We start from the raw sequence: 23,323 nt of genomic DNA on the forward strand, positions 1-23,323 counted from the left end.
TTCATTTTATGACAGGCAGCATGCTTGCTTATAAAGAGCTGTCAGTGAAATTGAAATTCCAGATATCTTGCTAAGTTCTTCTATGGAGAAGATAATTCTCTTTTATTTTAATCCTTTCTTCCAAACTTGGTATGGGTGTCCTCTCTAGAGATGTCTGTAGGAATTTTTTTCTTTTAGTTTTAAAAACTAATTTTATTTCCTTGCAGAGTTTATTGCATTTCATAATATATATTATCTTAACAGGATTCCAACCAAGGAATGAGATCCTTTATTTCTACAGTACTTTGGCCTAAGAATTATGCAATTTTTATTCTTTAATGGTTATGACTAGGAATGTGTCTAATATTCAGATACATTCTTTCTAGCTTTGTACTTTTGAAGGCCCTTTGAAAAAATATAAATCTGAAACCGAAAACCATCAGCTACTGTAACAATTATTCTTTTAGTTGTTAAAGGAAAAGTTTTGTGGTTTTTGTTGTTGTTGTTGTTGTTTTTTGAGAGACAGTCTCACTCTGCCACCCAGGCTAGAGTGCAGTGGCATGATCTTGGCTCACTGCAGTGAGGGTGAGAGTTAGACCCCATCTCAAAAGTATAACCTACCTGCTGTATTTTTATTTTCGTTGGAAAATATACCAAGCAAATGTCAAACATTTAAAATGGTGAATCATTTTCTTGTAATTCATTTTAAATCATTGTTTGCTAGATACTGCTAAATATCATCTGTGGGGGATTGGTTCCAGGACCCCCTTCAGATACCAAAATCCTAGGATGCTCAAATCCCTGATATGACATAGTATTATCGTATAACTGATACACATCCTTCTGTATACCTTATTTATTTTTGGTTTAATTTTTAAATTTTTAACTTGCATGGGTACATAGTAGGTATATATATATTTATGGGGTACATATGATCTTTTTTTAAAGCATCAAAGGGAAGGGGTAAAATGATGTTTTGATACAGGCATACAATGTGTAATACTACCGTATACTTTAAATCACCTCTAGATTAGTTATATTACCTAATGCAATGTAAATGCTATGTAAATATTTGCTATACTGTATTGTATATGAATAATGACAAGGAAAAAGTGTGTACATATTCGGTACAGATGCAATTTTTTTCTTTTCAAATATTTTTGTTCCATGATTGGTGAATCCACAGATGCAGAACCAACATATATAGAAGGTCAACTGTGTTAAGTTAAATAAAACATGTTATTAAAATTAGTTTCACCTCTTTCGATTTACTTGTTTCAGTGTGGCAACTAGAAAATTTGAAATTATATGTGTGGTCTACATTTGTGGACTGCATTATATTTCTATTGTATACTGCTGTCTTAAATTATAAGTAATACAGTCTTGAATAAGTATGAATGAGCAAAGTGCAAATGATGACTAACTCTTTTACAGTGAGTTCTACTGTAGAAATCATTATAATGCAAGCCCTTTGCTGGGTACATGATGACTTGAATCAAGTAGATGTTGGCAGCTATGTTCTGAAAGTTTGCGGTCAAGAGGAAGTGCTGCAGAAGTAAGTTTATTTAACTACTGAGCAACATCTTTGACAATTTCATTTTTAATGGTTTAATCTAGAAAAATTTCAAGTTGAATTTATAATGCAGAAATACGTTGGGTCCTATTGAATTGATTTATCGAATTAGTAAACTTTTATTCAAATATATGATGTCTAAGATGTCATGTCTAAGACAGTGGTGGGGGTTTAGAGATAAGTGAGACATTGTATTCCCTTAAGGAGCTTGTAGTCTTTACAGGAAGAATTTCAGGCAGCTGGTTAATAAGTGATATAATGGGTCTTTCTTACTGTAAAGAGTTGATAGTCACATCATTATAGACTCTGTTTTCCTTTTGCAACATGCACTGTTACTTTATGCACAGTAGTCAGCTGTGATTTCCTTTTAGTTGCCTGAAATAATCGTTATATGAATCTTTTTCTTACCCAGGTATTTATTATATCTTTTTTTGAGACAGAGTTTCACTCTTGTTGCCCAGGCTGGAGTGCAATGGCACGATCTCGGCTCACCACAACCTCCACCTCCCGGGTTCAAGCGATTCTCCTGCCTCAGCCTCCCAAGTAGCTGGGATTACAGGCATGTGCCACCATGCCCAGCTAATTTTGTGTTTTTGCAAAATACAGCCCTTTGGTCAGGCTGGTCTCGAACTCTCGACCTCAGGTGATCCACCTGCCTTGGCCTCCTAAAGTGCTGGGATTATAGGTGTGAGCCACCATGCCCAGCCTTGTAATTTATTATATCTAGCATTTAGTCTTTTCTTATTTCCTTCTTCATCTTTGTCTTCCTCTTCTTTTTTTTTACGTTGACTCTTCTCCTACAGAATAATTTCTCTGTTTAAATGCTCAGATTTGATTTAAAAACTGTCTCTGTGTTTTACCATTCTCTTCAATTTCTGATGCAGGTGCAATTTAAATTTTACCCTCACCTTTATAGTTTCTAATTTGAATAGAATAATAGTGAATAATTAATATATCTTAACAGTAATCATTGCCTTGGAAGTCATGAGCATATTCAAAACTGTCGAAAATGGGACACAGAAATTAGACTACAACTCTTGACCTTCAGTGCAATGTGTCAAAATCTGGCCCGAACAGTAAGTGTGTACCTTATAACTGAATTTCATTTATTTGAATCTGAATAATTCTGCTAATTTGCCAATTTTCAACTTGTACATTTTATATGATTTCATAGTTGGAATGGGGTGATGAACTCATCCTCAACAGTAATCTTCTTAGCAAATGAGGGAGGATCTTCAATCATGGAGGTTTAGGTAACATAGTCCTTAGAGGTAGAGGCATATTTGAAAATCAAAGTGGAGAAATTAAACATTTGGTTGGTAATAGCTTTATACATGAGTGAAAACATCAGGGTGAGTCAGGGAAAAATGAGGAAGAAGGAAAAATTTTGAATACTAAATATTGGTTGGGGATGAAAAGAAAATCCACATTGACCTTTGTACCAAACTGAGAAAAATAAATTATTCATCACAAAATGAAAACTAATTCCCTGTTTTAAAAGTTCACTACTTCAGTAGGTGGATGTTCTTTTTAAAAAAAAAAAAAAAAAAACTTTCAATGCTTTCTTTTGAGGTTAAAGCAAAATAGAATGCAGGAAATGTAACCATTTTGTTTTACTGCATGAACCTTTGGTGAACTTATGATTGAATTTTTAATCTCTAAAGAGAGTTATTCTTCATTTGGTAGAATTTTGGATGGAAAAATATCAGTGATGTCTGTTTTCTTTTTTTCTTGGTTTTCTTGAGTTTTGCTTTTATGTTAGGGGTAGAATTCATTTCAATCGGGTAAAGACTTTCATAAAATTTAGTACATTTTGGCAGTCATTGGTAACTTTTCTTTTCAGTTTCTTAAGGAATGATGTCCTTTTTTTTTTTTTTTCTTTTGGAGACAGAGTTTCCCTCTGTCATCCAGGCTGGAGTGCAATGGCGTGATCTCAGCTCATTGCACTTCTGCCACCTATGCTCAAGCAATTCTCGTGCCTCAGCCTCTGGAATAGCTGGAACTGTGGGCATGCACCAACCCACCCAGCAAATTTTTTTTTTTTTTTTGTATTTTTAGTAGAGACTGGGTTTTGGTGTGTTGGCCAGGCTGGTCTCAAACTCCTGGCCGCAAATGATTCGCCTACCTCAGCCTCCCAAAGTGCTGGGATTACAGGCATGAGCCACCGTGCCCTGCCAGGAATGATGTTCTTGACTACATTTGCATAATGTAGACCTAGGGTAGAAGAGACGAGTACCTTGTTCATGACGGGGAGTGGGAGGAAAATTGATTATCATTAGAAAAAATAATGCAGAAATTTAAATGACCTCTTCCCCATCTGTTTTCTACCCCATATTCATTTGGCTATCAGCCATCTTTAAAGTATTTTTAGCTCTCTATTCACTATATATACAACAGAAATAGTTTTTGTTCCAAAAGCTATTTATATATCTGAAAGTAGACTTGAAAGCATTTATGTTTTCCATTTAATAAACAAGTTTTTTTCAGGATGTTGACTCACTTTTTTTCTGAGTCAGTTATAAATAATATTTAATTCTGATAGAATTTTATTTTCAGTTCTTGGAAAAACACTTTGGTTTCAAGATTTTATCATACACTTAACTATATTTAATTTGACAATAGAAAGACCAAAGAGTGGATTTGATTTTTTTGTGTAAATGTGTTTGTTTAGGCAGAAGATGATGAAACACCCGTGGATTTAAACAAACACCTGCATCAAATAGAAAAACCTTACAAAGAAGCCATGACAAGGTATATAATCTAAAGCATTAATTGCAGGTTTTCAGACTTTGTTTTTGGATGCAAATACACTTATTTTGGTGATTAAAACAATCATTTTGTGTATAGCATCCTTCAGCCACAATAACTGCTGTTTCTTTCAGACACCCGGTTGAAGAACTCTTAGATTCTTATCACAACCAAGTAGAAGTGGCTCTTCAAATTGAAGTAAGTCTTAATTCACATTTTGGCATAATGACTTACTACCAGTTACTTTTACATGCGATGGTAGGTTTATGGTTCCTCAAGCCTCTTGTTTTGTTCTGTAAGGGGGAAATGTTTAAAATATCAATATTGGCCGGGCGTGGTGGCTCACGCCTGTAATCCCAGCACTTTGGGAGGCCGAGGCGGGCGGATCACAAGGTCAGGAGATCGAGACCATCCTGGCTAACACTGTGAAACCCCGTCTCTACTAAAAATGCAAAAAATTAGCCGGGCGAGGCGGCGGGCGCCTGTAGTCCCAGCTACTCGGGAGGCTGAGGCAGGAGAATGGCGTGAACCCGGGAGGCGGAGCTTGCAGTGAGCCGAGATCGCGCCACTGCACTCCAGCCTGGGCGACCAAGCGAGACTCTGTCTCAAAAAAAAAAAAAAAAAAAGATTCTTGATTCTTCTTTCTCTTAAATGGTAGTGTTGGCATTAGAGTAAATATTTTAGGACTTTAAAGACTATATTATTTTTAATTTATAAAGAAAATAGGTTTAATTGACTTACAGTTCAGCATGACTGGGGAGGCCTCAGGAAACTTAAATCATGGAAGAAGGCACCTCTTCACAGGGCAGCGAGAAAGAATGAGTGTCGAGCGAACGGGGTCCATTATAAAACCATCAGATCTCATGAAAACTCACTATCATGAGAACAGCATGGGGGAAACCACTCCCATGATTCAGTTATCTCCACCTGGTCCCGCCCTTGACACGTGGAGATTATTACATTTCAAGGTGAGATTTTGGGGGGACATAGAGCCAAACCACATCATTGTGCCCCTGGCCCCTCCCAAATGTCATGTCCTCACATTTCAAAACACAATCATGCCCTTCCAATAGTCTCCCAAGGTCTTAACTCTTTCCAGCATTAACCCAAAAGTTTAAGTCCAAAGTCTCATCTGAGACAAGGCAAATCCCTTCCACCTATGAGACTGTAAAACCAAAAGCAAGTTAGTTACTTCCTGGATACAATGAAGGTACAGGTGTGGGGTAGAGACAGCCGTTCCAAATGGGAGAGATTTTCCAAAACAAAGGGGCTAGAGGTCCCATGCAAGTCCAAAATCTAATAGGGCAGTCGTTAAAGCTTAAAGACTTTCTTTTTTTTTTTTTTTTTTTTTCTTTTTTTTTGAGACTGAGTCTCCATGTGTTGCTCAGGCTGGAGTGCAGTGGGGCAATCTTGGCTCTCTGCAACCTCTGCCTCCTGGGTTCAAGTGATTCTCCTGCCTCAGCCTCCTGAGTAGCTGGGATTGGAGGCATGCATCACCATGCCTGGCTAATTTTTATGTTTTTAGTAGTGATGGGGTTTCACCATGTTGGCCAGGCTGGTCTCAAACTCCTGACCTCAAGTGATCCTCCCACCTCAGCCATCTAAAGTGCTGAGGTTACAGGCGTGAGCCACTGTGCCCAGCCAAGACTATATTCTTGACATTGATGTTTCATGTCTTGTTTTCGGACCTAAGTTACGTCAAAAGTTTTCAGTAATGCTTAAATTAACATGTTTATTCTCACTTCAGCTCTATTGCTAAGAAGAACCTTCAGTTCAACTCTAAAAGCAGTTATTGGATGCTTACTATATGCTGAATGCTAGAGTTTTGAAAATGAATGACCTAGTCCCCACCTATCAGGAACTTAAAAACTAGTGGTGAGGGATTTAAACAAAACTTCAATATAGTGTAGTAAAATGTATTATAGAGGTATGCCTTGGAGTTAAGGAGATTAAGGAAGGGCACCTTACCTAAATTGAGGGTTCAAGGAAGGCCTCTTAGAAGGGATGTTGCCTGAACTGTCTTATACAGTACGAGTTAGCAAGAAAAAAATTGGGAAGGGTATATAAACAAAAGCAGATAGGTGTGATAGTTACATGGAAGTATAAGCAATTCTGTGATAGAGTACAAAGTATAAAATGAAAATTGGCAGATGACATGGGAGATAGCTATGTGATTATAATCCGTGTTAAGGAATTTTACTTTATCTTCTAGGTCAGGAGACCATATCCAGTCTACCTTCTAATTTGTAAATTAAAAAACAAAAATTTAACAAAACCACACACCTGGTTGTTGTTGTTATTGTTGTTGTTGTTGTTGTTGTTGTCATTGTTTGAGACAGTCTCACTTTGTCACCCAGGCTGGAGTTCAGTGATATGATCTTGGCTCACTGTAATCTCTGCCTCCCGGGTTCAAGTGATTCTCCCACCTCAGCCCCCCAGTAGCTGGGATTACAGGTGTGTGCCACCATGTCTGGCTAATTTTTGTATTTTTGGTACAGACAGGGTTTCACCATGTTGGTCAGGCTGGTTTCGAACTCCTGACCTCAAGTGATCCACTCGCCTTGGCCTCCCATAGTGTTGGAATTACAGGCATGAGCCACTGCGCCTGGCCCTATACCTTTTTTTTTTTTTTTTTTTTTTTAACATATTGTCTCTTGTCATTTACATTTATGCTCCAACAGTAGAGTTGAGTAGTTGGAACAGAGATTGTATATCCTGCAAAACCTAACCTGTTACTGTTTGGCCCTGTACAGAAAAAGTTGGCCGACTCCTGCTCTAGCCACTTAAGGTGTTTTTAGCCTAGAGTGGTTTGGGTGAATTGTTTAGTCCTGTGATCTGAAATCACTCTGGCTGTATTGTGGAAGTTAGATTTCGGGTTGGGATTGGTTTCAGAGCGAATATTTAGAAAGGTTTTATAGTAGTCCAGGTGAAAGATGAAGAGCATGGAAAAGTTTAAAAGGAAAGAACTGATTAACAATATTTAGGAGATAAAATTGGAAAGATTTTAATAGGTGATGAGATGTGAGTGAAGGGGAAATAGTATAAGTGTAGGATGGCTTCCATATTTTTATCTACTAGTATGTTCTTATCAACATATAAATATATTTATTCAAAAATATTTACTGAATATCTCTGGTAAACTGGAGTTTACTAGAATCTGGAGTTTCGTATGGAGTGTCCAGGCTAGAGATAATAAAATTGGGAATCATCAGAATATAAATTGTATTTTGCAGCCATAAGACAGGATGAGGTCACCAGGAAAATCCTTGTAGATGAAGAGGAAAAGAGTTACCCATCCTAAGAAAAAAAAAAAAATCCCCACCCCGCCCCCTGCCGCAGGAGCCACACCATTTCTCTATTCTCCTTGCCACAAAACTTCTGAAAGTTAAGTGGTTTTGCTGCTTCCATTTCCTTTCTTCCAATTCTCTTACATGCCCACTCCAATCAGTTTAGTACTTCCCCGAAACTGTACTTATTAAGGTCATCAAGGACTTCCATGATCCTGAATTCAGTAGTCAGTTCCTAATCTGTTGATCGATTGATGGATGGATGGATGACAGGGTGTCACTCTGTCGCCCAAGCTGGAGTGCAGTGGTGTGATCACAGATCACTGCAGCTGCAACCCCCTGGTCTCAGGTAATCCTCCCACCTCAGCCTCCTGGGTAGCTGAGACTACATTCCATGCCCAGCTAATTTTTATGTTTTTTGTAGAGACACGGTTTCCCTATGTTGTCTGGGCCGGTCTTGAACTCCTGGACTCAAACGATCTTCTTGCTTCAGCCTCCCAAAGTGTTAGGATTACAGGTGTGAGCCACCGTGCCCACCAAATCTTTATTCTTTTCAACCTGTCTGTATTTTTTGATACAGTTGATCATGTCTTTCTTTTTGAAATACTTAGTTGGCCTGTGGGATACCACCTTCTTGCTTTCCTTATTTCCATTAGCTGCTCTGTCTCACTCTTACTTGTGGCTTCTTCCTTATCTTCCTGCATATCCCCAGGGCTCAGTTCTAGAACCTCTTCTCTCTGTATTCACATCCTAGGTGATCTTGGTATATCCCTATACTGATTGACTCTGAAATTTATATATCTAACCTTAACCTTTTCCCCAACTCCAGACTCAAATTATCTGTTACTTGACATCTTTATGTGAATATCTAATTAATTGACATCTCAAATTTAAGATGTACAAAACTGAATTTTTTATAGTACCTTTGTGTCTATTCACCCATCGGCCTTCCCTTTCTCTTTTTAAGAGTTTTTTTTCTTTGAGACGGAGTCTCGCTCTGCCGCCCAGGCTGGAGTGCAGTGGCCGGATCTCAGCTCACTGGAAGCTCCGCCTCCTGGGTTTACGCCATTCTCCTGCCTCAGCCTCCCAAGTAGCTGGGACTACAGGCGCCCGCCACGTCGCCCGGCTAGTTTTTTGTATTTTTAGTAGAGACGGGGTTTCACCGTGTTAGCCAGGATGGTCTCGATCTCCTGACCTCGTGATCCACCCGTCTCGGCCTCCCAAAGTGCTGGAATTACAGGCTTGAGCCACCGCGCCCGGCCAAGAGTTTATTTTTTAAGAGCAATATTAGATTCAGAGCAAGCTGAGAGGAAGGTGCAGAGATATCTCGTATTCCCCCTTCCCTACACATGCATAGCCTGACCTCATTATTTCTCTTTTTAATAAATGGCAACTTTGTCTTCCATTTGCTCAGGCCAAAACCCTGGAGTCATCCTTGACGTCCCAAGAAAAAGATCTTATACATTTCACATTCAGTCTAATTCTGGTTAGCTCTACCTTGAAAATACATTTAGAATGTGAGTGCTTTCATCACTACCAAAGCTGTACTCTAGTCAATTACAGTAGTTTCTTACTAATCTCCCAGTGTCTACCCCTACAGTATGTCTTCAACAGGCAACCAAAATGATCTTTTGAAAATAAGTCACTAAATGGAATGTGATATCCTGGATTATATTCTGGGAGATAAAAAGCTCATTAGTGGAAAAGTTGGTAAAATCTGAATAAAGTTTAACATTTACTTAATAGCAATATACCAGTGTTAATGTCTAGCTTTGACAAATGTAACATGGTTTATGTAAGATTTACTTAGTCTAGTTTTCCAGCGTTATATGGGAACTTTGTATTATTTTTATAACTGTCTGTAAATTTAAAATTATTGAAAGGTAAAGATTTTAAAAATGAAAATAGGAAAATTAGCTGGGTATGGTGGCGTATACCTGTAATCTCAGCTACTCAGGGGGCTGAGGTAGGAGAATTGCTTGAAACCGGGAGGCAGAGGTTACAGTGAGCTGAGATCACACCGCTGCAGTCCAGTCTGGGTGAATGAGACCTGTCTTAAAAAAAAAAAAGAAAAGAAAAGAAGAGCAGGAAGCAAAATAAGAGAAAATCAAAGGCAGAAGGTGGGGCTTTGAAAAGATAAAGTTTGTAAATCCTTTAAAAAATGTTAGATCATGTCACTCCTTCGCTGAGAATCCTGTTTACTATCTTACTTAGTAAAATTTAAAGCCCTAATTGTAGCTTCAAGGTTCTACACAGTATGACTCACTATCTCTCTGATCTGACTTCTTATCACTTCCCTGTCTTTTTTCTCTGGTTGATTATCTGCCAGTTATGTTCCGCACTGGGGACCCTTGTGCCTGTTGTTCCCCTCTAAATGCTTTTCCCTGAGACATTTTCATGGCTCAACACTTTTTTAAGGTCGGTGTCTAGCTCTAGTATCAGAAAGGAGAGCAGAGGAAGGGTGGATTTGGAACTAATAGACAATATATTGATAATTGGCACTTAAAGAGTAATGTAGGCTGGGCGCAGTGGCTCACGCATGTCATCCTAGCACTTTGGGAGGCTGAGGCAGGCGGATCACCCAAGGTCAGGAGTTTGAGACCAACCTGACCAACATGGCGAAACCCCATCTCTACTAAAAATACAAAAATTAGCCAGGCATGGTGACAGACACTTGTAATCCCAGCTACTCGGGAGGCTGAAGCAGGAGAATCACTTGAACCTGGGAGGCAGAGGTTGCAGTGAGCTAAGATCCTACCACTGCACTCTAGCCTGGGCAACAGAATGAGAGTCCATCTCAAAAAATAAAAATCAAAGTAATATGAAGTAATATAGGAGAATGGCATGACCTTCAAAACTGGAAAGGGTTTTGCGTGAAGGTGAAGTAAAAGGAAGCAGGAAGTATAAGTCAAATAAGCAAAAATGAGGAGCTAGAAAACAGGCCCTGAGGACTGCAGGGTAATTGGGTATTTGAGAAAATTAGGTGGTTTCATTTAAGCTTGAAGGTGAAGGTTTATAGTAGCCAAGCCTCAAGGGTGGAAAAATTTAAATTTTAAAGGGGTGGTATAGTACTGAGTTTCAGCCCATTCTAACAGTACTTGGCATAAAAGTTTGGCGTAAATGTTTTATGAATTAATACATTATATAAGAATGTTTCTTAATGAGGTATGTACTTCTCAGGTAAACGTTGCCCAGTGTTATTAGTATGTGACTGACCTCTAAAGAACTTGGTTTTGATACCAAATTTTTGCAGGAGGAAGAGAAGGATTATTTTCAATGTGGAAATTATTTCCAAATGAGAATAAGAAAAATAAAAGCTCTAGTTTTAGTGATTTGTTACTAATTTACGCTTCTACTTCTGATTCTAATGGAAAATTAATAGCAATTTGCATATGAATAATTGTGTCAGATGAAGTGAAAATTAACCAGGCCTTGCCTTTTCCTACTTTGAAATAAACTATGCAATTGAAAAGCTATCTCATTTCTTTTCTTTTTCATCACAAGAGAGTAGAGAATGTCTGTTAGGGATATCTAAGATATCTAGTTTCTGACTTCGTCTCTGGAATTGGTCCTTTAAATTTCACCTACCTATTTTTATTTTATTTTGTGTTTTTAAAGAACCAGCACCGAGCAGTAGATCAAGTAATTAAAGCTGTAAGAAAAATCTGTAGTGCTTTAGATGGTGTCGAGACTCTTGCCATTACAGAATCAGTAAAGAAGCTAAAGAGAGCAGTTAATCTTCCAAGGAGTAAAACTGCTGATGTGAGTATTTTTGGTAACTAGGATTTTATTACATGCAAATATGTACTTAAACAGGAGATTTTTGCCTTCTCCTAGACAAAATATTGTCATTTTAACTTTGGCTTTTACTTTTGGGTTGAATCACTTACTTGGTTAGGTGGGGATTCCTTGGTAAGAAGTTGGGTTGCCTTGGAAGAGCTTTATGAGAGTTGACATTCAACAGGTGGATGTCAAACTGTGAACCCTTTGTGTATAGAGGAGGACCTCTGGCATAAATGAGTTGGTTTGGGGTTTAAGGATAGGTATTGAGCTTGGAAGACCTGGAGGACAGTAACTCTCACTTCTCCCTTGGGGTGGAAGCGTCCTGATTATTAGTGGGGGAAGTTCTACTTTGGCTAATACTCTCCCTGTTGAAAAGACCAAGGGCCTCAGCTATAATGCCTCAGAAGCAGCCAATTTAGGGGCCTTGCCTTTAGATTATACTGTTGGTTTTAATAAAAGCTGTCCCTCATGGTATTTCCCAGGAGATTTAATTAACTTGCTTCATAGGGACATTTTATCTTTAATTGCAAGGATGAAAGAAGGGGTGCATCTCACAGGCCACAATAAATATAAAGGATAGAAAAGTTATGTTGATGGTGTGCCCCTCGATATCTAGAAGAGGAACATAGTCCATGCATTCTCAGACAGATCGTGTCCGTATGGTATGTAGCAATGCGGGTTTCTTTTTTTCTACTTTTTTTATTTGCTGCTTTTTAGAAACTTATACACACACACACATATATACATATATATACACATATATACGTGTATATATATACACACACACATATATATACACACACACACACATGAAATTACTTGGAGGTGATCAACTACCATGGACCTAATTTTGTCTGAGGCTTCTATTTATTTTACCCATTTGCTGGATAAAGGAGCAGACAGCAGATGGGAGGGGAGTCAGTTTAGATATATATAAGCACTTTTTTGGGTCACCAGCCAAGTGGTAATAAATAGAGATCTAGATTTTTTTCTTTAAGGATATTCTTATGTTGTTTTAGAGCTACTAATGGAAAATAAAATACTGTACTTATCACTTCTAGATTTCAAATTAATATTAACCAAGCAGCTTTTGTTGTGTTTCAGTGATATTTTACAGTAGTTTTTAGTGATTCTGATTTTCTTAATACTAAAAATAATCTTGGTTTGTGGTTTTCCCTTTCTTTTTGCATTATTTATTTATTGTTTTATTAATTCTGTAGATACTTGGGAGGTTTCCCCTGGAAAAAGTTTCTTCGACATAGTATTTGACATTTTATATTATGTCATAGGCAATTTTCTGACTATTGTGTGTGTGTGCCTGTGTAGGTGACTTCTTTGTTTGGAGAAGAAGACACTAGCAAGAAGTCAACTAGGGGTATGTGTTTAAATCTTTAAATGTTAGCAATAATCATCACCTTTTCAGAGAATCTATTAAATTTTTCTTTTTTTTTTTAAATCTAGGCTCACTTAATCCTGAAAATCCTGTTCAAGTAAGCATAAACCAATTAACTGCAGCAATTTATGATCTTCTCAGACTCCATGCAAATTCTGGTAGGAGTCCTACAGACTGTGCCCAAAGTAGCAAGAGTGCCAAGGAAGCATGGACTACAACAGAGCAGCTCCAGTTTACTATTTTTGCTGCTCATGGAATTTCAAGTAATTGGGTATCAAAGTAAGTAACTATTTAAACAGCTGGGCATGGTGGCTTGCACCTGTAATCCCCGTGCTTTGTGAGGCCACAGTGGGAGGATTGCTTGAGCCGAAGCATTGGAGACTAGCCTGGGCAATGTAGCGAGACCTCATCTCTACTAAAAAGAATTCTTAAAAAATTAGCTGGCCAGGCACGGTGGCTTATGCCTGTAATCCCAGCACTTTGGGAGGCTGAGGCAGGTGAATCACCTGAGGTCAGGAGTTTGAGACCAGCCTGACAAACATGGAAAAACCCTGTCTCTACTAAAAATACAAAATTAGCTGGGTGTGGTGGCATGTGCCTGTAATCTCAGCTACTTGGGAGGCTGAGGCAGGAGAATCGCTTGAACCCAGGAGGTGGAGGTTGCGGTGAGCCGAGATTGCACCATGGCACTCCAGCCTTGGCAACAAGAGGTAAACTCCATCTAAAAAAAAGAAATAGCCAGTGGTGGTGTGCACCTGTAGTCCCAGCTACTCAGAAGGCTGAGGCAGGAGTATTGCTCGAGCCAGGAGATGAAGACTGCAGTGCGCTATGATCATGCCACTGCACTCCAGCCTGGGTGACAGAGCAAGACCCTGTCTCAAAAAAATAAAAATAAAACATAAAAGAAAATACGTGCAGCTTTATCTGGCAACTATTCTGATCTTGTAAAATGTCAGCAACCACTGTTATCTTGGTGTTTAAATGACTAACCTTTGTGATTTTCTTAAAAATTACAGAGGTGTTTGAAGCACTTCCAGTAAAGAAAATGTAATTTTTGCATGCCAAAAGCAGGAAAATATAGCAGGAAAACAGAGCAATTGTAAATTAATAAATATAGGCAGTTTAAGACAGGTGTTCGTTCATTCTTTTTTTTTTTTTTGGAGATGGAGTCTTGCATTGTTGCTCCCTGCAACCTCTGCTTCCAGGGTTCAAGCAATTCTTGTACCTCAGCTCCCTGAGTAGCTAGGATTACAGGTACGTACCATCATGCCTGGCTAATTTTTGTATTTTTAGTAGAGATGAGATTTCACCTTGTTGGCCAGGCAGGTCTCAAACTCCTGACTTCAAGTGATCTGCCCACCTCAGCCTCCCAAAGTTCTGGGATTACAGGCGTGAGCCACCACACCTGGCCACCAGTTTTAGTGTATTTGAAAATCAATGTATGAACTGAAAAGTCAGAAATATTTTTAGTGAAATAGTTTTATAGTAGCTTAATGCTGTAAAAAAGTCTACTGAAGAAATATCAAACAAGTTTTGCTTAAACTGGGCTTTAGATTAAAATATAGTAATTTAGTGACTTAAATGTGGTGTTTTAATTTATTCAATAAATATTTATTGAGCACCATCTGTGGGCAGTATTCTTAGTACCGGGGATTCGGTAGTACAAGGCAGCAAAAAACCTGTACTATTCTGGAACTTGCATTTAAATGGATATTGACAGTATCTGGAGGTATTTCATTACAGGGATAATAATCTCCACATTCTCCATAGGCACACGCACACACACACACACACACACACACACACATTTGTACATAGACACGCACAAATATACATAGGGACACTAATGAGGTGAACAAATACTCGGTAGAAGACAATACAGAAAACAGTGATAAAGATAGAAAGTAAGTGAATAAAATGCTGACGTAAATAGGAGTAAGTGGAATAAAGTTGAGAAAAATAACCAAGTAGTTAGCTTAGGGTTATTGTGTGAACCAATAAAATTTGATTTGAAATAAATTTAGAATGATAAATAAATTGTATATATGAACAAAGTGGTTAACATGTAAGGCTAGCAGTAAGTTAGATTAAGTAAAATACAATTTTATTGAATCTAAGACTCCTGCTTTACAAGATTACCTGACTGTATCCAACCAGCTGTGTACTTGGCAATTAGTGGCTGAGTCACTGCAATCTAATGAGAGAATACAATAGCATCTGTCCCCATAAATGGAAGACTCCCAATAGACTAGGAAGATTGGCTCAATGCAAGTCAGGCACATGCTTAGCTGACTATTTCAGTAGCTTAGCAAAGGAAAATGCACCAAGGGAAGGTAATGTTTGTACTCTTTCTACCTAGAAATGAATAAATACATTATTCAGTGTCGTTCAACTAAAATCTGAAGCTAATAACTGGGCACAAAATTAAATTATCCAGCCGGTGTTATTATGACCATGCTTTAAACTGGGACCTAGGAACATACATTCCCCTTTTTATCCCCTTTACCAAACCTCTTTTCTATTTTCATAGAATTTGCAGTGGTCGAATTTCAGATGGATTTCTAAAAATTCAAGTGAAAGGTGACCAGATTATTTCAGATATTAGTCTCTTTGGAGGAAGAACTGCTAATGTATTTGTATTAGTTAACTAATTTGTATTGTCAAGATAGAAATCAAGTTAAACTTTCTTTTCTCAGTTATGAAAAATACTACTTGATATGTTCACTGTCTCACAATGGAAAGGATCTTTTTAAACCTATTCAATCAAAGAAGGTTGGCACTTACAAGAATTTCTTCTATCTTATTAAATGGGATGAACTGTAAGTGAAATTTCTGGCTTTTTATTCTTTCGGTGTGTCCTGTTATCCTAACTTTAATTTTTATTGTAATTTTCATTGAAATTCATTAACTTCTTACTTATGTCTTAAGATCTCTTCTAGATATGATTTTGTAGAACAGACTGAAATTCTCATTAAAAAATATGAAATATCCTGGCCGGGCGCAGTGGCTCAAGCCTGTAATCCCAGCACTTTGGGAGGCCGAGACGGGCGGATCACGAGGTCAGGAGATCGAGACCATCCTGGCTAACACCGTGAAACCCCGTCTCTACTAAAAATACAAAAAACTAGCCGGGCGACGTGGCGGGCGCCTGTAGTCCCAGCTACTCGGGAGGCTGAGGCAGGAGAATGGCGTAAACCCGGGAGGCGGAGCTTGCAGTGAGCTGAGATCCGGCCACTGTACTCCAGCCCGGGCTACAGAGCAAGACTCCGTCTCAAAAAAAAAAAAAAAAAAAAAAAAATGAAATATCCTTTTAAGCCTTCATATTATTAAATTGCAAAAACATATCATTCTTTTTAGACTTTGTCAAGTTAAAGATATAAATTTATAGTTATAGAAAGGAAGGAAAGTTATAGAAAGGAATCAAAGTTCTAGAAAGACAGTATTTTATAGCATTGCTTCAGTATTTATTCTGTAACACTATATAACAATTCTGGCTCTTAGATTAATCAACACTTAACCAAAAAAGTTATTTTTATTATTTTTTTTTGAGATGAGTTTTGCCCTTGTTGCCCAGGTTAGAGTGTAGTGGTGCAATCTCAGCTCACTGCAAGCTCTGCCTCCCGGGTTCAAGCAATTCTCCTGTCTCAACCTGCTGAGTAGCTGGGATTACAGGCATGCGCCACCACGCCTGGCTAATTTTTTGTATTTTTAGTAGAGTTGGGGTTTCACCATGTTGGCCAGGCTGGTGTTGAACTCCTGACCTCAGGTGATCTGCCCACCTCAGCCCCCCAAAGTACAGGGATTACAGACGTGAGCCACCGCATCCAGCCGAAAAAAGTTATCTTAAATCCATGTACAAGATGATGTTTTATACTATTTATATTTTTTAAATAGTGTTTTTCTTTTTTTTTTTCTTTTTGAGATGGAGTCTTACTCTGTCACCCAGGCTGGAGTTCAGTGGCACGATCTCAGCCCACTGTAACCTCAGCTTCCCGGGTTCAAGCGATTCTCCTGCCTCAGCCTCCCAAGTAGCTGAGATTACAGGTGTGTGCCACCATGCCTGGCTAATTTTTTTTTGTATTTTTAGTAGAGAAGGGGTTTTGCCTTGTTGGCCAGGCTAGTCTTGAACTCCTGACCTCAGGTGATCTGCCCACCTTGGCCTCCCAAAGTGCTGGGATTACAGGTGTGAGCCACTGTGCCCGGCCTAAAATAGTGTTTTTAAACTAAGGGAACTCTCATTATTTAGGCAGATAGACAGTTGCAGAACTTTTTACTATTTGTTCCACATTTATTAAATGTTTTCCTATTGTCATATTTTCTTTTATATTATAAAATAATACATGTCTGTGAAAGCAATCAAATAACACAAAAATGCATATAAGTAGAAAGTGTCACTCTGTTTTCAACATTTGCTATCTCAGAGTGCCTGCTCTTGACTTCAAGTGTTCTTTCAGACTTAAAAAAAATAATGCATTGATAAACATATGTCTGTTGGTGTATATACTTTTTTTTTTCATGGGAAAGAAGAGCGGGAGGAAAGGAAGGAGGAAGGAAAGCTGTTTGTGTATATACTTATTATATATGTTTGTGTGCATTCTTATATCCCAAAACAGAAATTCTCATAAACATTCATCTGGTTTTTCCAAAAGGAAATAAAAATGACTAATATTATTTTGCCTGGAAATTAACACTAGAAATCTCAAAGGCATCTGCAAGTCTTTAAAGAAAGAAATGTTATATTTTGAAATTTTATACTGTTAATAAAATTTGTTTATTTAAAATTTTTAATAGGACAAGTTAGCCAGACTTCTGTTTAGCTAAAGTTTACTCAGTATTAAAGATTATTTGAGGCTGGTGTGGTGGCTCACACCTGTAATCCTAGCACTTTGGGAGGCCGAGTGGATGACCTGAGGTCAGGAGTTTGAGACCAGCCTGGCCAACGTGGTGAAACCCCGTCTCTACTAAAAATACAAAAATTAGCCAGGCGTAGTGGCGGGTGCCTATAATCCCAGCTACTCAAGAGTCGGAGGCAGGAGATCACTTGAACCCAGGAGGCAGGGGTTGCCGTCAGCCAAGATCGTGCCATTGCACTCCAGCCTGGGCAACAGAGCAAAAACGCCGTCTCAATAAAATAAAATAAAAATACCAAAATAAACATTATTTGAAAGGTTATATACAATACCTAAAATTGTCAGTCTCGTTAAAGTGTTAAATTTCACATTCAATCTAATTTGTTCTATTAATACATTTTTCCCCCCATAGAATCATTTTTCCCATCCAGATATCACAATTGCCATTAGAATCACTTCTTCACCTTACTCTTTTTGGAATTTTAAATCAGAGCAGTGGAAGTTCCCCTGATTCTAATAAGCAGAGAAAGGGACCAGAAGCTTTGGGCAAAGTTTCTTTACCTCTTTTTGACTTTAAACGGTAAGTATTACTGAGTTGTAATGATGAGTCACTATGGACACATCTGCACATCAGAATTGGCTAGATGACAAGGAGGTGAGGGGAGGAACATAGATGAGTGAATGAGCCTCTTCAGTTTTTCTAATGTGATAAAAGGAGGTCAGTTCAGAGACACGGATTAGAGGAAATAAAAGTTAGTCTGCTGTAGTCTGAACATATCTGACTAGGTATGCACAGCTTTGTTTGCCACTCACTGTTCCATGGAGAAAAGCAGCAGCCAATGACTGTCATTTATATAAAGCACTATATTGTTGACATAATACCACAGTCTTATAAATTCCGTTGATACTAACCAAAGAACTTGGTTTTCCCTTTTCCTGTTTCTTTCCTACTCTTCTCCAGTTTCAGAGAATCTATAGGTGTACATTATTCCCTTCCTTAATTCTCTTTAGTAATCTATCCCTTACTGCCAAATGTCCCTAGTCTTTAATTGCCATACATCCCACAAGTATGCAAAACTCTATTAGGGATTCTTTCCCTTATCTTTAGGGGTAAAGGAATTTCTTTTGAGCTTGGTGTCTGTTAATAGCCACTGGGATAGCATAATCTATCTGGCCTTTTAGCTGAATATTTTAATTATGTTTTAAGGAATAATGTTTCATGAGATGATCAAGAGTTTTCCAAAGGAAAAAAAAAATTGGGTAAGTTTGGGATATGTTACATTCAGTACATGGGTGCATTCTGGAGAATAGATGATGCACACTGGCATATTAAAGCATCTCTAGGCAGGGCTCCGTGGCTCATGCTTGTAACCCCAGCAATTTGGGTGTCCAAGGTAGGCAGATCACTTGAGGTCAGGAGTTTGAGACCAGCCTGGGCAACATGGTGAAATCCCATCTCTGCCAAAGATATAAAAATTAGCTAGCTGGGCCTAGAGGCACACCCCTATAATCCCAGCTACTCTGTAGGCTGAGGCATAAGAATCACTTGAACCCAGAGGCAGAGGTTTCAGTGAGCCCCTCCCCTCCTGCCGCAAAAAAAAAAAAAAAAAAATCTCTAAAGTTCTAAAAGAAAAATTTTTTAAAAAGGAGAAAAAAGCATCCCTAAAGCTTTGTAGTCAAGAAGCCTATTTAACTGCGTCTTAGGACAATATATTTACTATAATAACAAACACTTATATAGCACTTACTATATGCTAGGTATTCATCTGAGTGCTACACAGGTATCCTTGTATTTCTCACAACTGCTCTATGAAATAAGTGGTGTTCTTATCCCTTTTTACAGGGGGGGGATATCAAAGTACAGAGATTAAGTGACTTTCCCCAGGGCACTTAGCTAACACGTGGTAGAATTGGGATTTGAACCAGGCAATTTAGCTACAGGGTCTACATTCTTAACTATTACCCTATATTAACATACTCAAACTTAGTTGATACCATGACACTTTTTTGTTGTTCTAGAATATATCTTTTGAAACCCTGTGTTCCAAGGGAACCATTTGGGAAATGGTTTAATAATAAATCTATTTAACTTAAGATAAAACAAATACTGAGAATGAAAATTTCTGCTACTCTAATACTTTTTCTTCTTAAATGGCAAATACCCCATTTGATTTGCCAGTAATCATCTGTTGACAATAATAGGATGTTCAAAACACTGACTTTACAAATTTGTTCTTGAAATATTCTTTTCCCATGTGCTTAAAAATAACATTTATTGGCTGGGCACAGTGGCTCACACCTGTAATCCCAGCATTTTGGGAGGCTGAGGTGGGTGGATCACTTGAGGTCAGGAGTTCGAGACCAGCCTGGCCAACATGGGGAAACCCCATCTCTACTAAAAATACAAAAATTAGCCTGATGTGGTGGCGCACGTCTGTAATCCCAGCTACTTGGGATGCTGAGGCAAGAGAATAGCTTGAGCCTGGGAGGCAGAGGTTGCTGTGAGTCAAGACTGTGCCACTGGACTCCAGCCTGGGTGACAGAGCAAGACTCCGTCTCCAAAAGAAAAAAAAAACCACACATTTATTTAAAAAATATTTTTCTTTCTTTTAATCACTTCCCCTATATTCGAGGAGGCAGTATAAGATTTTTTGTTCTCTACATTTTGGTGGGTTCAGATTTTAATATCTGACATAATTTTGAACTACCAAAGGCTAAAGAAAGGCAGTTGAAGGGATTACTATTAATGGTGTGTATTAGGAACCTTTTGCTAAATATAATACATTACTACTCTAAAATAGAATATGCTGATAATACTGTGAAGAATTGTGTTCTCCACTGTCTGATAAATTAGTGTCAGAGAGCAGTTATGTGAAAGTTAAATATAATTTCATCATTATCATTAATTTTTATAAATAAATTCTGAAAACCTTCCTGCTCTTGAAAGCACCAGGAGTCTTTGCATAATTAGAGAACTATCTACATTTTGCCACTTTTATTGTCTAGTAATAAATGGTTTTGTTAGATAAATGATATAATATTCTTTCATAATTCAGGAGACTGTCAAGCGAAGGGCAGTTGACTTCTGCTAGACATTTAAATACTTTGCATCCAACACTCTGCTGTTAAAATAGTGAATAGATTGTATTAAGCTTGAGACTGCCAAGTAGTGCAGGCGACCTAGGTAATGTTAGGACTTCGCATTCAAGGAATACTCAGAAATTAAGAGAGAAGATGATTAAGAGAGATAATGATGATTATTATACTTTGTTTCTCTACATTAGCACATGTTTCTCTACATTAGTACATGTAGAGAAACAAAGTGTATAATATAGTCGAGTTAACCACTGTGTTATAATGATTAGTAATCCTAGTCTTGAAATTCTTTATGAAATAATTTCTGTTGAAGGTACAATCTTATATGACCTAATGGTCACTATTATTGAAGCCAAATGACTCAAAGGCATTTCATGCAGCCTTAATAACAAATGAGTTCTTTTTAAAAAAACTTTTCTTTTCTTTTTTTTTTTTTTTTTTTGAGATGGAGTCTCACTATGTTGCCCAGGCTGGTCTCAAACTCCTGGCCTCAAGTGATCTATCTTCCCACCATCTGATCCCAGATTATAGGCGTGAGCTACCATGTCCAGCACAAATGAGTTCTTAACTAATTTTTCTGAAAACTGGCATATAAACAGAATTAAGCGGTTAACCTGTCTTTCCTTTACAGTTGTTTCTGAGGGTTACCAAATAATTTATGTAGCGAAGTTTTTTTTGTTTTTGTTTTGGTTTTGTTTTTTGAGATGGAGTCTCACTCTGTCACTCAGGCTGGAGTGCAGTGGCATGATCTCGGCTCACTGCAACCTCTGCCTCCTGGGTTCAAGTGATTCTCATGCCTCAGCCTCCAGAGTAACCGAGATTACAGGTGTGTGCTATCACGCCTGGCTAATTTTTGTATTTTGGGTAGAGACAGGGTTTTGCCATGTTGGCCAGGTTGGTCACAAACTCCTGGCCTCGAGTGATCCACCTTCCTCGGCCTCCCAAGTGCTGGGATTACAGGCGTGAGCCACCGCGCCTAGCAGTAATTTGATATGACAACTTTTTTTTATAGAAAATCTTTAGCCTGTTATGGTGGCTCAGTCCTGTAATCCCAACACTTTGGGAAGCCGAGGCAGGAGTTTGAGACAACTCTAGCCAATATGACGAAACCCTGTCTGTACTAAAAATACAAAAAAGTTAGCCAGGTATGGTGGCTCGTGACTGTAGGCCCAGCTACTTGGGAGGCTGAGACAGGAGAGTCGCTTGAACCCGGGAGACGGAGGTTGCAGTGAGCCAAGATTGCGCCACTATGCTCCAGCCTGGGTGACAGAGCAAGACTCCCTCTCAAAAAAAAAGAAAAAAAGAAAATCTTTAGATAATAGATGCAGAAGGAATGATAGATCTAGAATATTATAATTTTGCAACCCATGCTGAAATAATAGATTTTGGCTAGGGTTTCTCAATCTTGGCAATATTGACATTTCAGGCCAAATAATTTTTTGTTGTGGAAGACTGTTTTGTGCATTGTAGGATGTTCAGCGGCATCCCTAGATTCTACCCACTAAATGCCAGTTGTCCCCCTCAGTTTACAACCAAAATTATTTGCAAATTACCAAATGTCTGCTGGAAGGAAAATCACTCCCAATTGAGAACTGTTGATCTAAGCAGTGATCGTCAGTACCGCCTTTTTTGTTTTAAAACCTTACAGTTTGTGAAAATGCCTTCCTGAAACCATTACATAGTTTTTCTGCAACTTCATAATTGATGGCTTAAACTGATAGCACTTGAACTAAACTGATCAATAGTAACATCACAGAGAGATAACACAAACAATGTGTACCTTTTAATTTGATAGGATAAGAAGTGGTATACAATACCAACTGCGAAATAGTAAGTATTCTTGCCAAAGAACTAAATCTGAATCAAATCAGGCCTCTAGGTCTAACTTCTTCTGTGTGGAAAATACAGGAGGACATGTTAAATGACACTGGAGGAGTATAACCAGCAAAATTCAGGATATGGAAAATTCTACAGAACAAAAGGCCTGGTATCATCAACAAATAAATAGCAAGTGGAGAAAAAAAGAGGAGACTAGACAAGAGTTAACGAACTTTTTCTGTAAAGGGTGCCAGATAAAAGTAGTTTAGGCTTTGCAGACCTTATAGACTCTTGTCACAAATGCAAAAGCAGTCATAGACAGTACATAAACTAATGAGCATGGCTGTGTCTGGTAAAAGTTTACTTACAAAGCCAGGTGTAAAGGCCAGTTTACACGTGGCTATAAATAAACTTTGTAAAGGCAGGTTGGAGTTTGCTGACCCTGAATTAAAAGATGTTTAAAAAGACATCCAAATGTATTGTGCCACTCACTGTACTCCACTCTGGGCGACAGAGCAAGACTCCGTCTCAAAAAAAAAAAAAAGAGACATCCAAATGCAAGTGTTAGGCCTTGCTTGGATCTTGTTTTAAGCAAATCAACTGTTTTTTAAAAACATCATTTATGGGACAATCAGGGAAATTTGAATAGTGACTAGGTATTTTATGGTCTTAAGTAATTATTGTTAATTCTTTTAGGAGGGATAATGGTATTGTACTTATTACAGGAAACTTTATTTTTTAGCCATATGTAACAGTATTTATAGATGAAATAATATCAGGATTTGCCTTAAGTCTA

At 38.2% G+C, this 23,323-nt stretch overlaps 1 non-coding gene across 7 annotated transcripts in view; it reads left to right on the forward strand.

Moving 5' to 3' along the window:
- Positions 1-23,323, forward strand: part of LOC101865224 (phosphatidylinositol 4-phosphate 3-kinase C2 domain-containing subunit alpha) — a 118,769-nt gene that overhangs the window by 57,349 nt on the left and 38,097 nt on the right. For 6 of the 7 annotated variants that reach the window (XR_010580872.2, XR_010580870.2, XR_006692257.3 and 3 more), the window contains 9 exons: positions 1,414-1,534; positions 2,517-2,628; positions 4,224-4,303; positions 4,435-4,498; positions 11,206-11,349; positions 12,697-12,745; positions 12,832-13,042; positions 15,460-15,582; positions 18,026-18,193. This is a non-coding gene — a transcript (phosphatidylinositol 4-phosphate 3-kinase C2 domain-containing subunit alpha). The remainder of the gene's footprint in view (positions 1-1,413; positions 1,535-2,516; positions 2,629-4,223; positions 4,304-4,434; positions 4,499-11,205; positions 11,350-12,696; positions 12,746-12,831; positions 13,043-15,459; positions 15,583-18,025; positions 18,194-23,323) is intronic. The other variant, XR_006692259.3, reaches the window with a different exon arrangement.

Source organism: Macaca fascicularis, chromosome 14 (genome assembly GCF_037993035.2).
Source record: "Macaca fascicularis isolate 582-1 chromosome 14, T2T-MFA8v1.1".
In the NCBI taxonomy this organism is placed as follows: domain Eukaryota; kingdom Metazoa; phylum Chordata; class Mammalia; order Primates; family Cercopithecidae; genus Macaca; species Macaca fascicularis.